This window comes from Halichoerus grypus, chromosome 5 (assembly GCF_964656455.1).
Source record: "Halichoerus grypus chromosome 5, mHalGry1.hap1.1, whole genome shotgun sequence".
NCBI classification, from domain to species: Eukaryota; Metazoa; Chordata; class Mammalia; order Carnivora; family Phocidae; genus Halichoerus; species Halichoerus grypus.
The window spans coordinates 39,132,164-39,151,118 of NC_135716.1; the positions used below are offsets into that span (position 1 = coordinate 39,132,164).

Here is an 18,955-nt window from a genome sequence, read left to right on the forward strand (position 1 = left end):
AAAACTACCTCAGACCAGGAAGGCCTTAGAAACAACAGGAAAATGCTTGTCACCCACAACTTCTGCACTTTGGCAACAGGGAATTGAAGATTTAGAAGGGACGTTTTTACCCAAAAGTCACTAACAGCTGCTTATTCCCTATGAAGTATCAGGCAGAATGCTCAGCCACACAACAGTTTAATTGACACATATCCTAACTGAGAGTTTTATAGCTTTAGTTTTTCTTGTTAGAAGATTTTGCCTCTCTCAGACATAATTACAAGTTCCATATTTTTGCCCTAAGGCTAAAATGTAAATCATTTCCTGGTATACCACAACTTCCCAGCATTGACTATATAAGGCAAGGCTGCACAGCATTGAAAATTAAAAACATCATTTTCCTAAATGTGTGTGTCATTATGATGTTTACCAGTGTGTTTTGCTGGTTAAGTCCCAGTTCCTATGCACTTCAGTCAAAGGCCTGCCGGCATTGTGATAGAAGCCCAGCAATGCAGCCTAAAACTTGCAGGTTTTCTTCTCTTTGGATTCTCTTATGAGCTCCTTCATAGAGTACTTTACAGGGCTCCAGAATATCGACTATAATGCCTTTTATAACCAGCAGGGGCTAAATTCATCTCTGTTTGTTAAAGTCCTACTTAGGCCCCTGAGAAATACTTCTTCTCATTAGCTCTTAAGAGTATCATCCTCTATCTACTTCCACTTACAAGTTTGTACAAATTTCTTCTCTGAATCTGTGTTTCCTCCTCCATTAAGTTGGAATGATAACACCAGATGTAAGGAGTCCTTGCAAAACAGATTTCTAACAGCCACTGGGCACATAATAGTTGCTCAGGAGATGTGTGTTCCCTTCACTTGCTCTGCCCTTCTCCGTGCAGCTCCCATTCCTGCCCACGAGAGTAAGCCCCAGACCTGTAAGAATCACAGGGAGGAGAATGGAGTTTGTAATCACAACTCAGGAAATCATAAGAAACGGAACAGGCTTTTAAAAGCTATGCTGGCTTGACGAGCTTCATGGGCTCGGTCCAATAAAGCGACAAGGGAGTCAAGCAGCCAGGAGCTCGGATTATGAAATCAAGGAAGCTTGGGCTGAAACTCTACCTGTGACCTTGACCAGGTTACCTAACCTGTGTAAATTGCAGTTTCCTCCTGTGTAACAGAGGGGATAATAGGTAGTGGCCTGCTTTGCAGGGTTAGGAAGAATATTAAATGACAAAATGTATCTAAAGTGTCTAACACAGTAGCTGGTATGTTGCAAATACTCAATGTTAAGTGATCATTTCCTGTTACTAACAGCTATAAGCAGCATGCCCTTGTCTTACTAGCTGAAGAAATGGCCTCTAGTCAGCATGCTGCCCTTAGGCACCATGTGACTTTGGACAAGTCACTTAAACATTCTGCACCTCAGTCTCCTCATCCATAAAATGGAATGGGCATAAACTCCCACCATCCTTCACAGCACAGTTGGGAGTATCAAATAAAATAATGGGCGTAAAAGCACTCTGTGAAAGACACAGTGTAGAAATTTTAGCAGATGTTATTATTACAATACAAACTGTTGTTGAAATGCTAATGGACGCTAATCATAAGGTTCTTAAGTTCATCCAAAAAGCAAGTTGATCTGAACAGGGCTTAACTGAGTGAAAAAAAAAAAAATCAACCCAGAAGCATCCATTAGTCAGGAAATCACACTTCAAAGAAGGGTTTTAATGCTTCATACATATTTATGTGGTCTATTTCTGACTTTGGAATTCAACAGCCCATTTTCCTAATACTAAAATATCTTCTTCTTTCACTGGAGGTTTGGGCAAAAGGGAAGAAAGGACACAAGAGAATAAGTTGAGCCCCCTGAAGGCAGATTAAAGGTAGAACAGGGATGGAGCAAGGTGAAGGCAGGAGACGTGACTAGGTAGCACATTATTTCCCCCACTAAGAGACTAGGAAGCAAGGGGATGAGGTCACCATAGTAGGTGTCTGGGTTCCAAATTCTCCTTATAAAATATTACTCAAACCTTGTCCTTTTCCAGGGTGTGGCTTTGGTGGAAGAACAGAGTGATAGGAGCTCATTCCTATCCCCTTCACAAAGCTGACCAGCTTATCAGTACATATGTATTGAACATCTACTATATGGGGAATACAATGAGATAAGACTGAGCTCCCAACTTCAAGGAAGTGGCTCACAGTTCAATTGGTGATAAAGTACCTGAGATCATTATCAGGACAAGTGGGCAAGTGGTAAGCCAGGATGTAGAAGCAATAAGGAGACTCATAACAGACTTCTGGGGTAAAAAGGTTGGAAAAGGACAAAAAATGAGTTAAATGAGAGAGAATTCAGCCCCTGAGGATAAATTAAAAAAACAAAAATAAAAAATATGAAAAGCAAAATAACAACAATAAAATACCTAACAGAAAACCAAAAAGCCACCCGAGATGCCTAGCTCATCAAATTCAGGAACAGGCTAATGGTTTAACTTCTTACATGGTAGCAGGCTAGATGTGCATGATAGAGCTTTTCCTCACTTCTCATGATAAACACACACACACACACACACACACACAACATACACACACAAGACTGGCAAAATACAGAAAGCCAAAGATCAGAAGGAAGAGCCATTCACTGTGAGTATAAAATTTCCATTTAGTACGGCATCAGTAGGAACAGGTTAGGAAGTACATTCTTAGACCATAAATCACATGTTTCATCCTCACAACCAGACAGAAAGGATGGTCCCAAAAAATGTAGGAAAAGATCATAATCACCCCTAGGGTCTACACCAAATTTCAGAATAAATTTCAGAACCCAAGGGGTTGCAGAAATATGGTGAGCAGCATCCACTTTTATGGGAACTCTCCTGCCATCATGGAGTCCTATCCAAACCAGCTGTCCTGTCCTATCAGCCCTGCCTACTCTACTTTGGCTGAAGAGACCTAGCTCTCCCAATTTAGCAAGATAATGAGTAAAGGTGGAAGCACAGTTTTTTAGAAAAAGCTTTATAAATATGGGTAAAGACAGAGAGAGCTTACATTCTAGACAGCATGTAAAAGAATATTTAGTATTTTGTGCTATTTAAGTAACCGTAAATTGTATGTAACCTTAGAGTTTTAAAAAATGCAAGGGCTAGGGGCGGCTGGGTGGCTCAGTCGTTAAGAGTTTGCCTTCGGCTCAGGTCATGATCCCAGGGTCCTGGGATCGAGCCCCACATTGGGCTCCCTGCTCCGCGGGAAGCCTGCTTCTCTCTCCCCACTCCCCCTGCTTGTGTTCCCTCTCTCGCTGTGTCTCTCTGTCAAATAAACAAAATCTTCAAAAAAAAATGCAAGGGCTTATTAAAAGGATATTAACTATAATCCTAATCTGTTCAATCTATGAGAGATAAGTTCCTGTTAGACCTAAAAATAGGAAATAAAGGAAACATCAAATTAAAATTTTTAGGTTGAATCTGAGTAGAACATGCGAACAGTAAGTAGAGTGAAAAATCATTCATCTATCCTCTTGGTTAACAAAGACAAAGCCTGACTAGATCTCACGAGATCTCTCTCAAGAGTGAAACAATTGGCTAAAATGTGAAAATATAAGGAAATCCAAAATGCAATCAGGATGGATTTTAAAAACATATTAACAACAATGTGAAGAATAGGATGACACTGGAGAAAACAATTTGTAACAGAGCAGTGCTTCTCAAATTTTCAGGTGCACATGGATCATTTAAGGATCTTGTTAAAATAGAAATTCTGATTCAGCAGTTCTGGAATGGTGCAAAATTCTGCATTTCTAACAAGTTCCTGGTGATGCTGGAACTACTGGTCCTACAGACCATAGAGACAGCAGAGATATAGAGAACAAGGTTGAAAAATTCTCCTAGAATACAGAGAAACAAAAGCTTCGAGGAGGAAGATGGTAAGTAGGATGAATACAGAATACATATCCAACCTATTATAGATATGCTAGAGGGAAAAAGTAGGATTAAAAACAATAATCAAATAAAACTTCTCAACTTAAGGAGACAAAACAAAGAGACAGTATCCCAGGTTGAGGGAAAATTATTAAAAGAAACATACCTAGATAAATTTCTGAATTTCAATGTGGTAACATACACACGAACACACAGATCCAGGCCACAAAACAACTGCTACAAAGGGAAATATGGAGCAAAAAGGCAGGAATGGAGCAAAAGGCTGATCTCAGACTTTCCCCATACTATACATTGGGAACCAATAGGTATCAATTTGTAAAGAGGTTTCAGGGGGAAAAAAATCTGTGCCCAAAGAATCTGACACTCAGTAAAGTTACTCTGCATGTCCCAAAGCAAGAGAACATTATTTTCAGGTGTGAATGTGCTCAGCAAAGATCAGGACATATCCATATTACTTAAAGACATTCTGACTGCAGGTCTAATCAAAATTAAGAACTGATGACGAGGCAAGTTACAGTAATAAGGGGATTGTAGTCAGCATTAAATCCAACTCAATCCTGTTTGCAAATGACAAACTTGAAAGAAAATAAGGTATAAACTCAGATTGAATCAAGCTATCCCAGGAAAAAGTATAAAAAAGACAGAGAAGATGGCATTATAGATGCAAAACATGAAGGAATTCAAGGCAAAATTTATTAAGCAGAAAAAAGGTCACTTAATATTGAAAAAATTTACAATGCAGACTTCCAGTTCAGGAAGCAGTCTGATTACTCATACATAGCTCTTCTCTCTTCTGAAAGCCCACTGAAATAACAGTAAAAAAACAAAACAAAAGGAAACAACAACAACAAAACAAGAGAAAATAAAAGCAGAAAATAACTGAAGAAATAATAGAATAAAATTTTTCAAACCTGAAGGGTATCAGTCTTTAGGTTGAAAAAGTCTTGTAATGTTCACCAGGATGAAAATAATAAAAAAGCATTCCTAGATGCATTTGGCAAAACTTGGAGTACTAAAATTAAAAAGAAAATCTTAGAATCTTCCAGAAGGAATACTTCAAGTTACCTAGAAAGTGAAGAAAATAAGCTTGGCATCAGACTTTTTACCAGGAATGGTACATGCTAAAAGACAAAGGAGCAATGCCTTCAAATTGGTAAGAGGAAATTATTTTAAGTCTAGAATTCTACACATAGCAAAATATTAGTCAAGCATGAGGTCAAAATTATAACATTTCCAGAAAAGCAAGGACCCAGAAAGTTCACCATCAATGTACATTTTCTAGAAAAAAAAAATCACTTGATATGTACCACAAGGGTTTGGGGGTAGTGAATAAAAAGAGAGGAATATACAGGATGTGAGAAAGAATGGAACTAATCCAGATGTGGCATGAAGAAAAATCCCTGGATGACAGCTCTAGACATACCAAGAAATAAATAGGTCAAAACATACTAAAGCATTCAACAAATAGTATGACTAACAGTTGTAAGATATTAGTAATACGATGGAAAGGCATGTGTTTCTTTTGTCAAAAGAAAGATAATTAGAAACTCCAGGAAAAAAAAAAAAAAAAAAAACATTTTCCAAGAACAGCCCAAAATATGAAACAAGTTAAATCCTGGCCTGAGTCTGAGTAATAAATGGGATATTAAAAGAGAGAGAATCCATTTAGCCTTGACCTTGGATCATTTCCCTTCCAGGGGCATAGGTGTTGAATTGCATTACCTTCTCTATGTATCCAATATTCCCACCAAATATGCAGTGAATATTTACATCACTATTATATTAAAATGCTGTCTATCAGCTTATAACTTTCAGTCAACCTGCAGACAAAGTATGGAAGATTTATCATAACTAGAGAAGAGAATGCTCTAAACCTTGCCCACATAAGAGTGATAACAGAGCTAACAGAAGCTGGATGGTAGAGAAAGAGACATGCAAAAGATGCTGACTGGGAAATTCATTTCCCCATCTTGAATACCAAAGAGTCAAAAAGTGTTCTAAGTTGATGAATCAAGAAGTAGGAATTTAAGTATTTTTTAAAATTATAAAGGATATGAAAATAAATTGAGAGGGATTTGAGAAGGAGAGATAAGGGTATATTTAATTTTTCATATGGAAGAAGCATAGATAATATCTACAGTTAATAAATTAATAATAAATTAAGAATGAAAGATATAAACATATTATTTAGAGTTATGAAAATAACCACCAGAAGAAATAAAAATAGTCGGGGCGCCTGGGTGGCTCAGTTGTTAAGCGTCTGCCTTCGGCTCAGGTCATGATCCCAGGGTGATTGAGCCCCACATCAGGCTCCCTGCTCCGCGGGAAGCCTGCTTCTCCCTCTCCCACTCCCCCTGCTTGTGTTCCCTCTCTTGCTGTGTCTCTCTCTGTCAAATAAATAAATAAAATCTTAAAGAAAAAAAAGAAATAAAAATAGTAAAAAATATTCAAAAGTAATTACCGATGAAGGGTGAGATTACAGGTAGGGAGTCTGAAGAAAGATTTTACTCTTCATTTGATGTCCTTCTATCCTCTTTGAATTCTTACTTCCAGGTATAGGTGTTACTTTTAGGATTTTTTTTGAAGAACTAAAAGTTACAATCCAGAATATATATGAGAATTATCAAATTTATAAATATTATGGAATAAAATATAAAACAAAAATTATCAATAATATAAATAAAAATTACAAAAACTCAACTTGAGAGGGGAAGTAATTTATCACTTTCTACAATAATAGATCAAGTAAGACACAATTAAATAAAAATTATTTTAAATTAATAATTATATACTTTGTGCCTTCAGAGATGATACATTTTTAAATATCTATGAAATATTTATAAAAATTGACCAGGTAATTGGTCACAGGATAAGTCTCAGGACTTCTAAACAGTATAAATTATAGACTACATTCTCTAATCACAATGCAATAAAAGTAGAAATTAGTAACAAAATAATTTCAAATCCTATGAAAAAGTTTTATTTTTTTAAGATTTTATTTATTTAGGGGCGCCTGGGTGGCTCAGTCGTTAAGCATCTGCCTTCGGCTCAGGTCATGATCCCAGGGTCCAGGGATCAAGCCCCACATCAGGCTCCCTGCTCTGCGGGAAGCCTGCTTCTCCCTCTCCCTCTGCCTGCTGTGTCCCCTGCTTGTACACTCTCTGTCAAAAATAAATAAAATCTTTAAAAAAATTAAATAAATAAAAGAATGAGTTCAGTTATTCAAATTCAAATAAAATAAGATTTTATTTATTTATTTGACAGAGACACAGCAAGAGAGGGAGCACAAGCAGGGGGAGTGGGAGAGAGAGAAGCAGGCTTCCTGCGGGGCAGGGAGCCCGATGTGGGGCTCGATCCCAGGACCCTGGGATCATGACCTGAGCCGAAGGCAGATGCTTAACGACTGAGCCACCCAGGCGCACTGAAAAAGAGTTTTAAAGCCACTCTCCTATTACCGTATCAAATGAAAAACTTAAATTAAAAGTAGAGCCTATTTAAACCTAATGAAAATAATAACTAAGTAAAAATGTAAGCATTCTTGACAGAGCTATACTCAAAAGCCAAATCCACTTAGAGTAGTTCTGGAAGGAAAGCCAGGAACCTGGGAACTGGGCTGCCTCCCAATGTGGCCCTCATAGACTGGAGCAGGGTAAGGAAGGAGACTTGCTTTTCTCTGTGAGTCCTTTTGTATTCTTTGACTATTGCACCACATGTATGAACAACCACAAAATACAGAAGTATTTTTTATTTATTTATTTATTTGAGAGAGAGAGAGAGAGAGAGCACAAGAGAGGAGAGGGTCAGAGGGAGAAGCAGGCTCGATCCCAGGACCCTGGGATCAAGACCCAAGCTGAAGGCAGATGCCTAACTGACTGAGCCACCCAGGCGCCCAATACAGAAGTATTTTTAAATCAAATTGATAAACTTAAATATTTTCATTACTAGCCAAGAATTTTGTTTTAAATGAACCAACAATCCATGAAGCTAGAAAAGAAAGAAAAAACAGTGGCAAGCAAAGCAGGAAGAATAAAATGAAAATCTAAGCAGAAAACTAATAAATTTTAAAACAATAAATGATGAGTAGATAAGTAGATAAGTAAGTAAACAAGTGGAATGGGTGGTAATTTGGGAAAAGAGTTTTTAAACTGACAAAGTTCTGACAAATCTAAATAAACAAGGAAAAAACAACATTAGAAAAGAGGTAGGAAATAAAAGAGTTCATCATTGACTAAGTGCCAAGCACTGTGTGTCAAGCATTTGGCATAGATGGTCTCATTTCATTTTTTTTTTTTATCAACAGATAAGTCAACATGTCTTAATAACTTAAGAGAATTCTACCCACAGTTATATTTAAACAAATTGGAAATCTAAATAAAGTGAATAATTTCTAGAAATACTAATTAATAAGATTGATTCAATGGAATAGGAAAACTGAATATCCGTTGAAGACATTGCAAATGTTACCAAGGGATAATTTGCTAAACTGGTTCTAGGCCCAGACAATGCTATTTGGACAAGGCCTTTCAAGTTTTCAAGAAGCTGATTAACATCTACATTGTATAATCTATTCCAGAGCTTATAAAATTATGAAAAGCTACCCCAATTCACTTTATGAAGTTAACGTTAAGTCTGATGCCAAAATATGACAATGACTGGTATATTCCAAAGAGGTTTCTGTGGAAATTGCCATCACTTTCTGAGGAAGGGCGGTCTATTGTGGATCAGTTTGGAAAATACTCTCAGAGATTTACAGCATGTATTAACATATTAAAGTCTCTGAGAAGCCAGAAGCAAAGAAATTTGTTTAAATGTTTTAATCTGCCTTTCTCAAATGCATCTGACCACAGAACTATATTTTTCCTCATAATATTCCTTCTTAGAAAACACTTCAAGAAATGGTACCCAGAAAAGATTCATTTATGGATACAATGTGAAAATGCTAAATGAGGAACCAGTCAAATTAAGTCAAAGTATATTAAAATAATAAGCCAGCACAATCAAGTAGGGATTACCTCAGGAATACAAGGACTGCTTAATATTAGAAAATATATTAATATAACATATCACATCACTAGGTCAAATAAGAAGAGCACAAAATTATCAAAAAAGGACAAAAGATCACTTGATAAAATTCAACACTTTTTTGCTGATTTTTAAGCCTCTCCTAGTAAACTAGGAAGCAAAGTATATTTCTGAGTCTCTCTTAGGCCAATTGCCAATACCTCTTAGCGGCAAATTACTAAAGCTGCTCACATTAAAATCAGGAGGAAGGTAAGGATGTCCAGGATCACAACTAACATTCAAGTAAAGAAACAAGATATATAAATATTTGAAAAGAGGACAGAAATTATTGATTATTTGTACAAGATGATATAAGAGAACCAAAAAATTATTACAACTAAAATAATGCTTAACAAATTGGCTAATTATAAAACATATATCCAAGCTTCAGTTTTCTATATACTAGAAATAATTAGAAAATGTAATGAGGGGAAGATTCAATTCACAATAGCTATAACTTAAACTTAATAATAACAATAAATAAACCATAAATTACTTAAGCAAAACATTGAGAGATGAAACAGAGAAGAAAACCTAAACAAATGGAAAGATAAAATGGTGCCCTTAGAGGGGTGGAAAAAATAATAGAAAATGTCAATTATCCCCCCAAATATCTACATTTTTAACATAATGCCAAGCATTGTATATGGCAATCACTATGTGTGAAGATAGGTTATTTTTTTTTAAGTAAACCCAGTGGAAATACACTCAAATTAGATATCAAACTATATTTTAATCCTTTAATAATCAAAACAGTATAATGCTGGTGTTAAGAATCAATATTTCAATGCAACAAAACAAACAGGCATGAAATACAGCTTTGTATCTATTTAACTTAATATATGACAAAGTACACATCACAAGCCAATATGGAAAAAATGGATTACTCCACAAATGGTTTGTGCAAAACCTGCTAAGTATTTTGGGAGGGGAAAAAAAAAAACCCTTATGATCTTACTCCACACCACACAAAAATAGATTTAAAATAAATTTTAGAATTAAATGAAAATATGTTTTTGAGGCAGCATGGGTAAATATTTGCCAGATTTTAGAAAGGAAGAATTTTCTAAACCTAATAGCACTGGAAGGACTCACAGGATAAAATGATGGAATGATATGGGATCATGAAACCTTACTCTCAAAACCTTTCATGAAATGAACAAAAAAAATGACTGACCAGCCAGAAATATACCAGCAACACTCGAAGGAAGGAGCACTATCTCAACCAAGGAAGGAATAGAAAGAACCTCATATGCCAGGTCTGAAAACCAGGGAAGAAGGAAAGATCCCAGGAATCAAAAAGCAGCTCTCCCATGGTAACAGTTCTAGTGGAAAATCAATGAATAAAATTCAGAAGTGTCTCCCTAATATTAGCTACTACCACCAAGTCGGGAGTAAAGCTGTTTGCCTACTCGCTCAGTCATTTGATATGCTAAAATATACATTACATTTACTCCAGTCCAAGCACTATTCATTCAATCTGGAAAATACCAGTCTGAAGGAACTATCCTTTCTATAGGTAATAATTTTGAAAAAAAAAATTATTAGCTCTATATAACTCAAATATTTTATGTTTCCAGGAGAAAATGTGTAACATCAAGATAAATCAAAAGAAAAAAATCTCTTGGGGCGCCTGGGTGGCTCAGACAGTTAAGCATCTGCCTTCGGCTCAGGTCATGATCCCAGCTTCCTGGGATCGAGCCCCACATCGAGCCCCACATCAGGCTCCTGGCTCAGCGGGGAGCCTGCTTCTCCCTCTCCCTCTGCCTCTCCCCCCGCTCATGCTATCTCTATCTCTCTCTCTCTCTCTCTCTCTCTCTCTGTGTCTCAAATGAATAAATAAAATCTTTTAAAAAAATGCTTTTAAAAAAAAAAGGAAAAAAATCTCTGGGGTGCCTGGGTGGCTCAGTCCCTTAAGCATCTGCCTTCGGCTCAGGTCATGATCCCAGGGTCCTGGCATCAAGCCCCACGTCAGGCTCCCTGCTCAGCAGAGAGCCTGCTTCTCCCTCTCTCTCTCCACCCCCACTTGTGCTCTCTCTCTCACTCTACTCAAAAAAATTTAAAAGATCTTAAAAAGAAAAGAAAAGAAAAGAAAAGAAATTCTCAGTGTATAATTCCCAGTACTTGTTTGGTGCCAATATACATAAATACATCTATGTTCTAAAAAATAATCATAATCAACCTGTGGTCTCATAGACAGCTTTTAAAAAAAATTGGCAATATATTATGTGCCTCTTTCCTTTTCCATAAATATATCTCTATATCATTTGAATGCTTATATAATATTCCCTTGTATAGATGAATCAATTTGTTTGATGAGTTCTCTGTTTTGGGGCCTTTAGATATGATCCAAAAAAAGATCCTTATACAAACATCTTGGTACATTCATCAGATTACGTCATTAAGAAAAATTCTTAGAAGTGGAGTTAGAAAAGCCAGTATGGATTTTAAGATTTTTTTTTTAAGATTTTATTTATTTATTTGTCAGAGAGACAGATACAGAGAGCAAGAGCAAGCGAGCATAAGCAGGGGGAGCGGCATAGCCTTTAAGATTTTTAATACACACTGCACGGCTGCACTTTTGAAAGGCAGTACCAATTTACACTTCTATCCTCACTAATGGGGCCACGCGCCTCTGTCCTCACACTCAGGCCAACCCCAGGACGAAAATACTTTCTTGACTACTGTGTCCTTGTATTTCCTTTCTTCTCAAGTTCTTTACCACACCCAAAGTAAGCCTCTTTCACAGTCCAGGGTTGCACACTGGCAGAAGAGTACCCCTTCCAAGCTATAGGCCTCCTCCTTCTTACATCCAGTCCTAGGCCTTCACTGTTTATCAACAGTTCATTTAAGCCACTTTCAGATCGGAATGAAAGATTACAAACTCCTGAGTTCTGATCCGAGCTGACTGAGATATCAAAGCACTGGCCCAAATCCAGATTTGAGACAGACACAAGTCGATTAAACCAAAAAAGGTAGTTCCAAGCTTTTCAAATAGCCATAATCACATCACTCTCAATATATGAATTTTTCTCGACTACTCTTTGATAGAGCTGAACTACTTCCCTGAGCAAGGAGAGAAGCCACATCACTTGGCCACTCTGTTATTGCCAAATGGGTACATATAAGAACCTGTGTTCTAGGTACTACAAAATAAAGTAAGAAGGATAAGTTTCTTGAGGAACCAATATCTAATTCAAAATAAGGCTTTCAAGTCCGTGATTCAACAGTCCTACACAATTCACAGCAAAAAAAAAAAAAAAAAAAGGCTTTCATTTAACATCAGTTATTGAACATCAACTCTGCATCAGACCCCATAGAGGCATTTAAGTATAAGGCTGAATGAGATATAACCTAGTGAGCAACACAGACATCATCATCATCATCATCATCATCATCATCATCATCAGTTCAGTAGGAATTACAAAAAAGTACAGACAAATATCCCAAGTAACATGGATAACACAGAGGACAGAGTAGTTGGTTTTATCTATAGGGGTCAGAGAAGGCCTCAGAGAGAAGGTAACAAATCCACTGGATCTTGAACAATGAGTAAGAGTTCTTCAAGAGGAGAAGCTTCAGAATGGCATTCCAGAAAGAGAGAACCACAAGGACACAGGCCCTGCTGCTCAGCACTGTTCACAGAGAACACTGAATCAAGTTATTTCACTGTTTAAATCAGAGCACGGCAAGCTGTTACAATCTGCTGCAACGAATCTTTTTTCTAAAGAAATATACAGACTAGACTTAATTTTGAGTTATTCTTGCACAAATATTTCTTTCATAACTGTTTTCAGTTTCCTAATAGCAAGAAGTAGCAAACAGTAAAAATACACAAAAATATTAAATAAAAAACTCGAGGAGGCAAACTAAATCCATGCTTATTTTCTTTATTAATAAATGCTTATGGTTTAAGGTTGTAGCATATTTTCTGTGTATATGATTGTCCCTGGATCCAACAACTGAGTAAAATATAAAGCTATTTCATATTTAAAAAAAAAAAACAAAAAACAAGATGACTCTAGGCAATCAGCTACCTGCACTAGTTTGAGAACCAAAGGATTCTCATTCTGCACTGGATGAGGGTGAAAAGCTAAAACTCCAAAGACAAGTTATGATGCAATACTTGAAAAGGTCTAGTAAGACATGTTGAGAAATTCAATGTTTTGTAATACAAAGAAATAACATATCAATTGTGTGAGGGACTTTGTGTTTGTTATTCACTAAATTTAAAAAAAAAAAAACTGATGATAGCATAAAAGATGGACTTGAATGAAAAGAGATTGAAGGTTACTATAGCTATGCTGGAAAGAAACAGGACCAAAACAGATGAGCTAAGAGAAGCAGGTATAAATAATGAAAATAGTATATTGTCATCACATGCTAATTAGTTGATTTCTGGCAAATATAAAACAACTAGAGTCTTTGACATTAAAGAAGAGTAATTGGTTATGGCCAATAGGTACATGAAAATGTGCTCAACATCATTAATCATCAGGGAAGTGCAAATCAAAACCAAAATGAGATATCATCTCACACCTGTTAGAATGGCTATTAGCAAAAAGACAAAGATAACAAATGGTGGCATGGATGTGTACTATTTGAGGGAATGTAAATTGGTGAAGCCATTATGGGAAATAGCATGAAAGTTACTCAAAAAAATTAAAATACAATTATCGTATGATACAGCAATCCCACTTCTGGGTATATTATCCAAAAGAATTGAAATCAGAATCTCGAAGAGGTATCTGTATTCCTATGTTCACTGTAGCATCATTCATAATAGACAAGACATGGAAACAACCTAAATGTCCATAGAAAGATGAATGGATAAGGAAAATGTAGTATTTACATACAATGTAATATTATTCAGCCTCAAAAAAAAGGGGGGGGGGGAATCCTGCCATTTGTCACAACATGGATGAACCTGGAGGACATTGTATTAGGTGAAATAAGCCAGACACAGAAGAACAAATACTATATGATCCCACGTATATAAGGAATCGAAAATAGTAAAACTCACAGAAGCAGAGAGAATGGTGGTTGCCAGAGGCTAGAGGAGGAAATGAGGCAGTTTTGTTCAAAGGGTCAAAGTTAAAGTTATGCATGATGAATAAGTCCTAGCGATCTACTGTACCACATAATGCCTGTAGTGAACAATACTGTATTGTATACTTAAAAATTTGTTAAGAGGGTAGATCTAATGGTAATTGTTCTTACCACAAAAGAAGGAAGGAAGGAAGGAAAGGAAGGAAGGAAGAAAGGAAGGAAGGAAGGAAGGAAGGAAGGAAGGAAGGAAGGAAGGAAAGAAGGAAAGTAGGGAAGAAAGAAGGGAGGAAGGAGGGGAGGAAGAAAGAAAAAGAGCAAGCAAGCAGGAGGAAACCTTTGAAGGTGATGGATATGTTTATAGCACTGATTATGGTGATGGTCTGACAAGCATATACTTATCTCCAAACTTATCATATTGTATATATGTTAAATATATACAGCTTTTGGTATGTCAAAAAAATATTTACACACACTCACACACACAAAAAGAAGAGTAAAGAAATTCTACCAAAATTTCTACCAAATCCATAATTGCTATCTTTCTTTGTCTTTCTCACTCGGAGACTCATAGGACATGAGAAGTAGAAGGAACCTGAGAGATTAACTCATCCGGAGGTGCTCAAGCTTTAGGGCACATACTTGGTCAACTTACTGAAAGGCAAATAACAGTGCCAATCCCACAGGTTCCCCTTTTGGAGGCCTGGGTAAACTCCAGGAATTTAGACTTTTAACAAGCAGCCCTGGGTGATTCTGATACATGTGATCCTCCAAACACCATATTCCAAGAATCATTAATCTGGTGCAAGCCCCTCAACTGTCAGATAAGAAAGCTGAGGCCAGGAAATAAAAGTGATGAATCTAATCTCAAGAAGTCCCAGAATTAGAATAATAATCCTGGCCACCCAATTCCAAGTAATCCTTACACTACACAAGACTGCCCAAAACAACCCAAAGTCAATGTGGGCCAACTGGATGAAACCAAAACAACCAATCTATAGCAACAAAGGGTCAAATTCTGAAAGCAAGAATTTTTCTTGGGTGTTTTTTGGTCTCATGCATGCAGGTGATAGCACATTCACCTCAGTAGTAGGCCCTTCTCAAAGTGTGTTCACATGCAGTAGGCTTTGAGTAGTCTTGGTTGGCCCATTTAAGTAATGAGTTCAGCCAGTTGCAAAGACACCAAACCCAGGGGATCAGCCAAGTCATATAATTTAAACTCCAAGAATCAGAAACTCATGGGAAATATTTTGGAACACAACATTTGGCTGTTAGAGCCATAGAGCTGAAAGATGCTAAAATTCTGCCGCTGACTACTTACCAACTCGCAACCTCTTTATACTTCAGTTTCCTCAGGTGTCAAAAGGCTATAATGAGATCTACCCGACCCACCTCAGTTATAGAAGACAGTTGTGAAACTGCTTTTACAAGGTTTAATAGGACTACTCAAAAGTAAAGAATGTGTAAAGTCCTTTTCATATGCTTCAGCTGCCACTTGACTACTTGGAGAGGTACAGGTACAGGGAGAGAGGCACAGGTCAATAGAAGCATCTGGAAAAAATATGTTTTGGGCTGGGCTTTAAAAGAAGGGGAAGCAGTTACTGATGGAGTGGCAGTGAGAGTGAAGAAAATTAGGTGGACAGAAGCAGAGTGAACAGGGGGGCAAGCTGATGAGACTACTGACAGAAATTAATTTTTTTTATTCTTATAGGTTCTCGACCTTCACAAGGAAGAATGTACCAACAAAGCAAGAGACAGAGGAAATACCTTTATCTCCCCAATGTAAGCTGGCTACTTACTAAAAGCTATCTATAAAATAATATTTCACTTTTAAAATATTGTTTATATTAGGTATGGCTTTATTGTTAAGATTTTTAGTATGAGGAGGTATGTTTATAGTAAAGTCTCTCAGCTTTTGCATTTCTTGGCTCCAGCATTTCAAATTAATGAACCTTATGCTGCAGTCACGTATTCACTCTATAAAACACACATGACTTGGTTTTCTCCTATCTAAACAGGCCAAGTCAACTTTCATCAAGTCACCATCAAGCAGCATTTTATTAAGCCCCCACCTGTACACCTCATATAACACTGCAGTGAGTTAAGGAGGCTTAGTGAAGAAAGGACAAGTTCACAGTGCAGCCACTTTCAAAAAGTAGGGAGAGTTTGGAAAGGCATATACTTGTTAAGCTTTGGCACAATTTCAATAAGGCGATGGAAACTGAAATAGACCTTAATGGTCATATAATCCAAGCATCTGTTCTGAAGTACAACTTCCCACTCAAAGTAAAATTCCCACTACAGTAGTCTTGATACAAGCCTACCTCATCTCTGATTGGAAATGTCCAAAGATGGGATATTCATTACCCCAAATGATAATTCATTATATTTTTTATTAATTTTAATTAAAAGAGAATTCTTCCTTTATTTGGTATTTAACAATGAACCTCCCTGTGATATAATTCAGTGAACAAAGCAAGAGTTTTAGAATCAGACAGAATTGTGCCCAATTCCCAATTCTGCCATTTACTAGCTGTTTGACCTTGAGTATCTTCTTCAAGCTCTCTGAGCCTCAGTTTCCTTACCTATAAAATGAAAATAATAACCCTCCTATCTCAGTGGTTTGTGAAAAGCATTTAGCAACTCACCTGGCACATAACAATTGTTCAATGAATAAAGTATTATTCCATTCACTTGTTCTAGCTCTATTGTTTGCTGCTAATGTTTTAATCCCCCTTTTATATGCATACAATAGTTCTTTAAATATATGCTGATGGTGAGCTTTTGCTTCCTGACACTGTTCTTTACCGATAACCATCTCCAGTTTCTACATCATTTGATGGTACCATTTAATGCCAAGCCACTATGCTGTTGGGGCCATGGGGACAGTCCAACATAATGGGCTGTGGTTGGTGACTGGGTGATTCAGTGATTGGGACATCTTTCAACCAAAGGATATGATAAATCCAGATCAACACTTCACAGTCCAAACCATTACAAGATGGAAGAAATGTATCCAATATAACATTAATCACAATTTATGTAAGTGGATTTAAATATCTGCTTAAAAGACAGTTATTGTCAGACTGGATTAAAAAGTAAAGAGGCGCCTGGGTGGCTCAGTCACTCAAGTGCCTGACTCTTGATTTCGGTACAGGTCATGATCTCCAGGTCCTGGGATCAACCCCCACGGTAGGCTCTGAGCTTAGCGGGGAATCTGTTTGAGGATTCTCTCTCTCCCTCTCCCTTTGCCCCTCCCCCCGCTCATGTGCTTGTGCTCTTTCTCTCTCTCTCAAATAAATAAATCTTTTAAAAAGTACTAAAAAAATAAAAACAAAATATGACTCTAAGTTATTTGCAAGGGACACATCTGAAGCTTAACACACAAAAATGTAATGTAAAGTTTATGAAAAAGATATATCAAGAAAACACTAATCAAAAAACTGGTAAAGTTATATCAGTATCAGACAGAATAGATTTAAAGGCAAAAGAATTACTGGATATAAAGAGAATCACTACATAAAAGGCTCAATTCACTAGAAATACATAACAATTTTACATGTACATGCACTTGATTACATGGATTCAAAGGTATATATAGCAAACATATATATGAACTACAGAAAAATGGAAAATCCACTTAATAATGGAAGATTTTCTCTCCTCAGTAACTGATACATCAAGCAAAAACAAAAAAATCAGTAATATTATAAAAATCTGAATACAAAATACTTGAAACAATGCAGCCAACAACTTGAGAATATACATTCTTTTCAAGCACATATAGTTTATGAAAATTAACTATATTCCAGGCCATAAAATAGATCTCAACAAGTTTAAGTTATGTGTACATCATATACTACATTATCTAACAACAAATAGCTAAATTAAGAACCAGTAGCAAAAAGAACCATAAGAGGAAATTTTATGTTTGAAATTCAAAAACACACCTCTAAGTTACCCATAGGTTATAAAAGAATGAAAATTTTAAAACACTGAAAGATAAAAATACTACTGATCAAACTTTGTGAAATGTAGCTAAAGACAGATTCATAACTTTGAAACAGTGAAGAATGTATGTAAATGAGGTTTTAAAAAGGAGAATCCATAAAGGGAAAGATTAATTTATTACAATAATATTAATAATTTTGATCCATAAAAAAAGGATGAATGACTGGAAAAAAAAAACACCACAAACTGAGAGAATACATTAACAATACAAATACTATCAAAAGAGATTAGAACCTACAATATATAAAAATCTCAAAGAACCAATGAGAAAAGATGAACAATCTAATGGAAAAATGGCAAAGTCATAACGGAAGGGGAAACAGGAATGGTGAATAAAAAAAAATGAAAAGAGGCTTCCCTTCATTAGTAATCAGGGAATTACAATTTAAATCACAAGATACCATTCACACCATAATACAGGCAAAAACAAAAAGTCTGATAATAAGTATGGGAGAAAACATGACACAAAAGAAGAATTCCTATACCATGGGCAACAGTGTGAAGTGATAGAACCACTCTGGAAAACACAGTTCAGAATTATGTAAAGTTGAGCATGCACACACCTGTAACCTAGCACTTCTACAACCACATGAGCTGTATGAGGGGCAGGGGAGGTCGGTGGTAAGAATATGCTTATTTTACAAAGCTAAGTTGAGGATACTGTGATCATCATCTCAGTGCCTGGTGGAACTTTCCCAGGTTTACCAGTAGTCTGCCAAAGAAACAGCCTCTTAAAAGATATGCACTAAAATCTTCACAATGACACAGAAGCTGGAACACTGAGACATACCAACAAGAGGTTCTGCAATGTTGAGAAGCCTCCTAGAGCTACCAAGCTGCTAGAAACAACAGGCTGAGCACATGCATTTATAGAATCAGCTGGAATTGACTGAAGGTTTACTATATGCCAGGCCCTGAGGTAGTAC

The 18,955-nt window shown here is 36.5% G+C and overlaps 1 protein-coding gene across 5 annotated transcripts in view; it reads right to left on the reverse strand.

Annotated features, from left to right (window-relative positions):
• The window catches only part of CPQ (carboxypeptidase Q), a 448,086-nt gene that overhangs the window by 368,949 nt on the left and 60,182 nt on the right, over nt 1–18,955 (reverse strand). Inside the window, exon 1 of one of the 5 annotated variants that reach the window (XM_078072198.1) lies at nt 705–723. The exons of the other annotated variants lie outside the window; for them this stretch is intronic. The gene's annotated coding sequence lies outside the window, so the exon portion shown is untranslated. Of the gene's footprint in view, nt 1–704; nt 724–18,955 lie in introns of those variants that run through there. 5 annotated transcript variants of the gene reach the window in all.